We start from the raw sequence: 7,922 nt of genomic DNA, 5'->3' as shown, positions 1-7,922 counted from the left end.
GAATCCACAGATTAGCACCCTCTTCAGTTTCCTCTTGCCTTGGTCACCTTCTTCTTGCAAAATCACCCACACAAGGATCAAAAATGGCTTCCTTTCTCTCTCAAAATGTTCACACACTTTGGAGTTTCTCTCTACCAACTGGTAGCCGCAACTGAAGGCCATAAGGGCCTTTAAATAGGTCTCAAACCCCGGGGATTAGGGTTTCATTAAACAGCGTGGACTCGCCAAGTCCGGTCATTAACCCAGATGGAAAATCGCGACACTACTCAGCGAGTCTAAGCATCAACTCGTCGAGTCCCTCCCAAAATCTCCAAAAATGAATGAATAAATAATGTACCTGAAAATCCGGATGTTATAATTTTGAATAGGTCAAGTTTGACCACGTGTTCTTCATATCCATTTGAATCGGTCTAATACGATGTACACGTTATAAAACATTTCATATAAACTGGAAGAGGCACATTAATCTAGCATTCGTTTATCATGAATGCCTTGCCATTGATAGCAAAACCTTGGTTCTCTCTCATGCTTGCTACCTCCTCCTTTGTTTTTCTTTCTATTAAAATCGAATAAGCCCAAAAATGTCTTATGTTTAATCCGAGCCTAGGTATAAGAAATCTCTATCTGTTCGTCATTTTGTTTAACAAATTTTTTATGTCATTTTGTTGTTCCGCACCCGTCGCTTTGCGCGGGTAAATGGCTAGTGTGTGTATATATATATATATATATATACACACACACATCACATTATCTTTGTATATACCTATTCCGAGTATATGTATTCAAAAGATCTTTATATATATATATATATATATATATATATATATATATATATATATATATATATATATATATAGTTATTATCTAATATATATACATTTGATAATTATATTTATGATCTCATAATTATCTGATAGACACACACAAACACACACACACACACACACACACACACATATATATATATATATATATATATATATATATATATATATATATATAACTTAATAATAGTTATTTTAATATGATATTTATAATGACGTAAATTTTCAAAACAATTTTTCATTTTTCAAACGACATAATAATCTTTAACCATTCTTAAATTACATGTTCAACACTTGTTATCAAATAAAACATTTCCCAAGATCATAAATGAAATCCCCTGACTGTGTGTGTACGAATCACGTCGGCGCCTTCCCACGGTCATCACTAGTACTTGAAACACGTAACACAACAACTATAAGCATAAATGCTTAGTGAGTTCCCCAAAATACCGCATACAACGCATATGCCACTCTGGATACAGTACGACCCTTCAGTCGATGTGTCTCAGCGGGACCCTCCAGTCCCGTAGCTCGGTGGACCCTCTGGTCCGGTCATAGCTCGTTGGGCCCTTCGGCCCGGTCTGTATCGTTGGACCCTCTGGTCCGGTCTGAATTGTTGGACCCTCTGGTCCGGTCTATACAATCATATAACATACATATAACACATAGCACATAAGACCCTCTGGTCAACACATAAATACCACTCTAGGTACGTATAGTGAGAAGACTCACCTTGGGTAACTCGGTAATCTCGAACTCTGTGAAACCGGGTCTAGCCTCCGCCTAATCATATGAAATAAACTCTCTAAATCAATACATCTCCCAAGGCTAGACCATTCCCTCTCTTTACACTCTCAGGAGGGTAAAAGACCATTTTACCCCTTTTCATAGCTCAAAGACCCTAGAGTTGACCAGACCCAAAAAGTCAACAAAAGTCAACGGTCAAACGTTGACCAGACTCGCCGAGCGCACTTATGTGACTCAGCGAGTTCATGCATGTCCTCTTCATCCCTGGTCCTCCCTCAACTCGCTGAGTCACCCCTCAACTCACCGGGTCGTCACTGGAGTTAGACCTCGGGGCAGCCCGGTCCAACTCATTGAGTCCACATATGAACTCGGCGAGTTTCCTCCATGGACTTGCTCAAACAACCTCCTGAGGTCAGTTCTGCTTAACCAATTCATAGATCTAACCTTTAAACACTCGAAAGTCACGTAAAGGTGAAACCTTTACGTGCATGCAACTCGTATCAAGCCTAAAATGGAGAAATAAAGCTAGAAATGGCAACTTAGTCTCCAATTCCTTATTTTCTTGCAAAAAGCTGGAAGATAATGGCTCTAGGGACCTCTCATGGTCCAGATCTGATGTTATTCATACCAAGGGGACCTTATGCTCACTAGATCTCATAAAATCATGAGGAAAAACCCAAAAACTATGAAATCCACCATATGAACGTGAAATGGAAAGAATTTTACCTCCAAAGACAGTATCTCATGATGATTAGCTCCAATCCAAGCTCCCTTCACGTTCTAGATGGATCCTCTCTTCTTCCTCTGGGAATCCGAATGTTACAATTCTCCCCCACTAGAATCAGACTTCGCCCTCAAAGTCTCATGCCAAAAAAAAACTCCGGATGCTGCTCCCGCATCTCTGCTTCCGTCTCCCAATTCAGCTCGGACCCCTTTCGATGCTACCACTGGACCTGAACCAGAGGCACCTCCTTGTTCCTCAGAACCTTGACCTTCCGGTCCAAGATCGCGATCGGTCTCTTGACATAATTTAACCCTTCATCCACCTGGATATCCTCTAACGGCACTACTGCCGACTCTTCGGCTATACACTTCCTCAGTTGAGACACATGGAAGGTATCATGAATCTGGCTCAACTCCGCGGGTAGCTCCAAACAATATGCTACCTTGCCCACTCTAGTCGTCACCCTGAACGGACCGATGTACCGGTGCCCCAACTTGCCCCTTTTCCTGAATTGGATCACTCCTTTCCAAGGAGACACCTTCAGGAGCACAAAATCTCCAACCTAAAACTCGACCTCAGATCGACGCCTATCCGCGTAACTCTTCTTGCGACTCTGGGCCGTCAGCAATCTCTGTCTAACCTGTTGTATCTGCTCGGTCGTCTGAAGCACTATCTCAATGTTGCCCATCACTCGCTGCCCTACCTCTGCCCAACAAATAGGAGTCTGACACCTCCTCCCATACAACAACTCAAAGGGAGGCATACCAATGATCGAATGGTGGCTGTTGTTATAGGAAAACTCAGCCAAGGGCAGATACGTGTCCTAACTTCCTCCGAAGTCCAACACACATGCCTGAAGCATGTCTTCGAGTATCTGAATCGTCTGCTCACTCTGTCCGTCCGTCTGTGGGTGGTAAGCGGTACTGAAATGTAACCTAGTACCCAACTTCTCATGAAACTTCTTCCAGAACCTGGAAGTAAAATGCACATCCTGATCTGACACAATCGAGATTACTACACCATGCCACGATACCACCTCCTTCACATACACCTCTGCCAACCTTTCCACAGAGGAGTTCTCACTGATGGCAAGGAAATGATCTCTCTTCGTCAACCGGTCAACGATCACCCAAATTGCGTCAACACCTCTCGCGGTCCTCGGCAATTTGGTGACAAAATCCATAGAAAACTCCTGATCTCGGTGGGGGATCTCGACACCTCCCAACTCATCATCGCCTCAATCTTGTCCGGATCGACCATTATCCCATTTTGGTTTACGAGGTGTCCCAAGAACTGGACCTCTCGCAACCAGAAGTCACACTTGGAGAAATTAGCGAAAAGCTTCTCCGCCCTCAACACCCCAAGAATCTCTCTCAGATGATCCTCATGCTGCTCCTTATATCTCGAATAAACCGATATGTCATCGATGAACAGGATCACCAAACGATCCAACATCGGCCTGCATACCCTATTCATGAGATCCATGAACACTTCCAGTGCATTGGTGAGCCCAAAAGACATCACCACGAACTCGTAATGCCCATTACGAGTTCTGAACACCGTCTTCTGGACACCCTCATCCCGCACTCTCATCTGATGATACCCAGACCTCAGAGCGATCTTGGAGAACCAACATGCTCCCTGCAATTGATCGAAGAAATCATCGATCCTCGGTAAGGGATAATGGTTCTTGACCATCAACTTGTTCAACTCCCAATAATCACTGCACATCCGGTGTGAACCATCCTTCTTTTTGATAAAGAAGATTGGTGCTGCCCAAGGCAAGCTACTCGGTCTGATAAATCCCTTCCCCAGCAGCTCCTGGAGTTACGAAGACAACTCTTGCATCTCTGACGGCGCAAGGCGATAGGGTGCCTTTGCAATAGGTGCCGCTCTCAGAACTAAATTGATGCGAAACTCCACCTGCCTCTCGGGAGACACACCTGGTAGCTCCTCAGGGAAAACATCAGGGAACTCTCGCACTATCGGTGCCTCATCAACCGATTTCGGCCTCTTCACTACCACTCGTGTGTCCATCACGTAGGCCACAAACCCACTACAGCCCAGCTGTAGACTCTGCCTCGCCCTAGCAGCCGAACAAAATGCTGACTCAGGACGGGTACCCTCGTCGTACACCGTAAGCACTCCCCCACTAAGGTCTCGTATCATCACCAACTGTCGCTCGTAGTCTATAACAGCCCCAAAACGGCTCAACCAATCCATGTCCACTATAACACAAACGTCCCCCATCGCAATCAGGACCAGATGAATCGGGAAATCGACACCGAAGATCTCGAGTACACATCCCCGAATCACCTTAGTAGCATAAATCGCTCGCTCGTCAGCTATGGAAACCCGAAGAGGTCGACTCAATGCCTCTCGACAAATACTGATATGGCGGCTAAAATCTCTCGACACAAAAGATCGACTCACACCCGAGTCAAATAGCACCAAGGCAAGTACAAAATTCACAAGAAAAGTAACTACGCATATCATAATATAAGCATAATATCTCAGACTCAAAATAAATAGAAGGAAGAATACATATTAGCCACAACGTCGGGTGCTGCGCGGACCTCCTCCGTTGTCAACTAGAAGGCTCTCTTGCGAGCCTTCGATGCCTCAGCCTTCGCTAGCCGAACCTCGGTAGCTCTCGCAGTAGGCGCAGATCCCTATGTTGATCCCTGATGTAGCTGAGGGCACTCGGCCTTCCGATGGCTGGTCTGGTTGCAATGAAAGCAAACCGAGAATCCCTTGGGGCAATCCCTCACTCTATGCCCCTCCTTCCCACACTTGTAACATACCCCAGCTCTGCATGTCCCCTCGTGATTCTTGTCGCACTTCCCACAAGCGCGACCCTTTGTACCCCCAAATCTCGAATCAGCGGGCTTTGCCCGCTTGGCTGCCGACTGAGACTGTGTCGGCCACAAGTCCTTTCCCTAAGACTCTGCCTCCTCCCTGGCCTGAGTCTCTAGCTTGATCTCCCTCTTCTAAGCATTTGCCTGGAGTTTGGAAAATGTCCGGTAAGTCGAGTTCGCCACGAACTCGTGAATATCTCTCATTAGAACACTCAGATATCGACTCATGCATGCCTGCTCGGTAGACACCTGCTCAGGGCAAAACATCGCCCTCTCATGAAACTTTCGGGTAATCACAGTAACTGAATCAATACCCTGCTTGAGGGTCAGAAACTCCTGAGCTAGTCGTTCCCTTTCCACAAAGGGAACATACTCATCACGAAACATGGTGGTGAACCTTTCGCAGGTCACCGCAATAAGCTTAGCTGGGGTGAAATCTGTCGTTACAAACTTCCACCAGTCCTTCGCCCCCAAGCGACGTTGGTTCAGCGCGAGCCACACCCTCAAATGCTCCGGACACAAGCAATTGTAGAAACATCCCTCAACATCCTCAATCCATCCCATCGCATCGATAGGATCCTGCTTCCCATCAAACTCTGGTGGCTTTGTGTTGTTGAACTCCCGGTACAGCAACAAATCGCCTCCCCCCTGCGGCCTGGCAGCAGCAACGGCTGCGGTGGCCGCAACAACAACAGCATCAGTAAGAGCGGCATACCGCTCATCAAAAGTCTCAATCAACGTGGTCTTGATAGACCTGAACATCTCTGGTATCTCAGATCGTATGGCCGCAGCCACCTCCTTATGAATCAACCGACGGATCTCCTCGTCACTGACACTGCTGCTCCCACGTGTGTGTCGTGTCCCAACCATGGTGTCTCCGAAATACATCATAAAAACATCAGAGACTCGTTCGAGCATACTCGCACTCGATAACGCGACCCTACTCGTCCCCTAGTATCCTAAGGATTCTTACTTGGACTGCTTACTGATCTGGTGTCTTCAGTAGTACGGGCCCTATACTACCGACCACACTGCATCAGTATTCACCCCAAGTCCTCCTCTTTGGATCCCAGATCATAAGTACTCTACTCTCGCTACACATTGGCTACCCTCCGGTAGTTCTCTCATAAGCTCCTCACTGCTACCTACTCACTCTCATGGCATCTCATAGTAGCAGTAATCTCCTAGGCTAAGGCATCACAAATCAGGCCACTTTAGTCCTAATATGAATACCTGGCCTACTCTAGCATGCATAACATATCATATCATACTTCATAACAAATAACATAAGGGTATTTTGGGGGTTCACCGTTCGGGCGCTGGCTGACCGTACACACTGCTCTGCTCTGATTGTCTCAAAACCTCTTGCTCTTTTAGAAAAAATTGTTTTATTGTTGAAAATTTCTCAAATCCTCAGTTTAAGTTCAGATGCGCCCGAGGGTACATTTGAATCCCTCAAACCAAGGCTCTGATACCAACTTGTAACGATGTAAATTTTCAAAACAATTTTTCATTTTTCAAACGACATAATAATCTTTAACCATTATTAAATTACATGTTCAACACTTGTTATCAAATAAAACATTTCCCAAGATCATAAATGAAATCCCCTGACTGTGTGTGTACGAATCACGCCGGCGTCTTCCCACGGTCGCCACTAGTACCTGAAACACATAACACAACAACTATAAGCATAAATGCTTAGTGAGTTCCCCAGAATACCACATACAACACATACGCCACTCGAGGCTATAGTACGACCCTCCGGTCGATGTGTCTCAGCGGGACCCTCCAGTCCTGTAGCTCGTTGGACCCTCTGGTCCGGTCATAGCTCGTTGGGCCCTTCGACCCAGTCTGTATCGTTGGACCCTCTGGTCTGGTCTGAATCGTTGGACCCTCCGGTCCGGTCTATACAATCATATAACATACATATAACACATAGCACATAATTGTTGGATTAGTGTCTAAGGCTGTAACTATATTTAGTAAGTACTTGACCCGGTTATGCATGGTCCTTTTAGGTTGCCTTCACCATAGCAAATTGACAGGATGATTTGTTAAGAGAGAAGAGATATTATTGTTAATATATTATGAGAATAATATATTAAAGTAATAATATTGTTATTTAATTAATATAAGTCATATATAAATTAAGAATTAATTTGGTGACTTAAAGAGGTTAATTGAATAAAGGGGCTTAAGCTGTCAAATGTGTGATAGTTGTGTTTTGGGCTATGTATCCTTATAGCTAATGGGGTGGACGAAATTTAGGGTTAGGGAACCTTAAATTCGTCCAAGCCTAGAATCTAGAAGGATCTTGGATTGCTTAGGGCCTAAGTTATTCAATTAGGGTTAAAGGTGAAACCCTAGTATCCCATAGTATAAATAGATCCCTATGGTGAGGGAAATCGGCACTCATGCAAGAAACCCTAGGGCCGATTTCTCACCCTCTCCCCTCTCTCTCAAGATCGTCTTCTTGCTAGTTGGTGTTTGTAAGCCATTAGAGGAGTGACAATTGTGACTCTAAGCTCCAAGAAGAAGAGGTATCAAGCAAGTAATCCAAGGTATTGTTCTAGATCCAATTTCATATGATTTGATTCAATTGTTTACATTAGATCTAGTATTGTAAGTCTTGGATTCAATGCATGTTCAATTAGAGAAACCTAGATCCAAGCATTAGGGTTTGCATGTGCACATAGGAAAGTTCTTATGGCTCAAACCCATCAGTGGTATCAGAGCCTTGATTGATTTCTATTGAATTGATGCATT

The sequence above is a fragment of the Lactuca sativa genome, chromosome 1, assembly GCF_002870075.4.
Source record: "Lactuca sativa cultivar Salinas chromosome 1, Lsat_Salinas_v11, whole genome shotgun sequence".
Classification (NCBI taxonomy): Eukaryota; Viridiplantae; Streptophyta; class Magnoliopsida; order Asterales; family Asteraceae; genus Lactuca; species Lactuca sativa.
Note: the sequence above shows the minus strand (reverse complement) of the source record.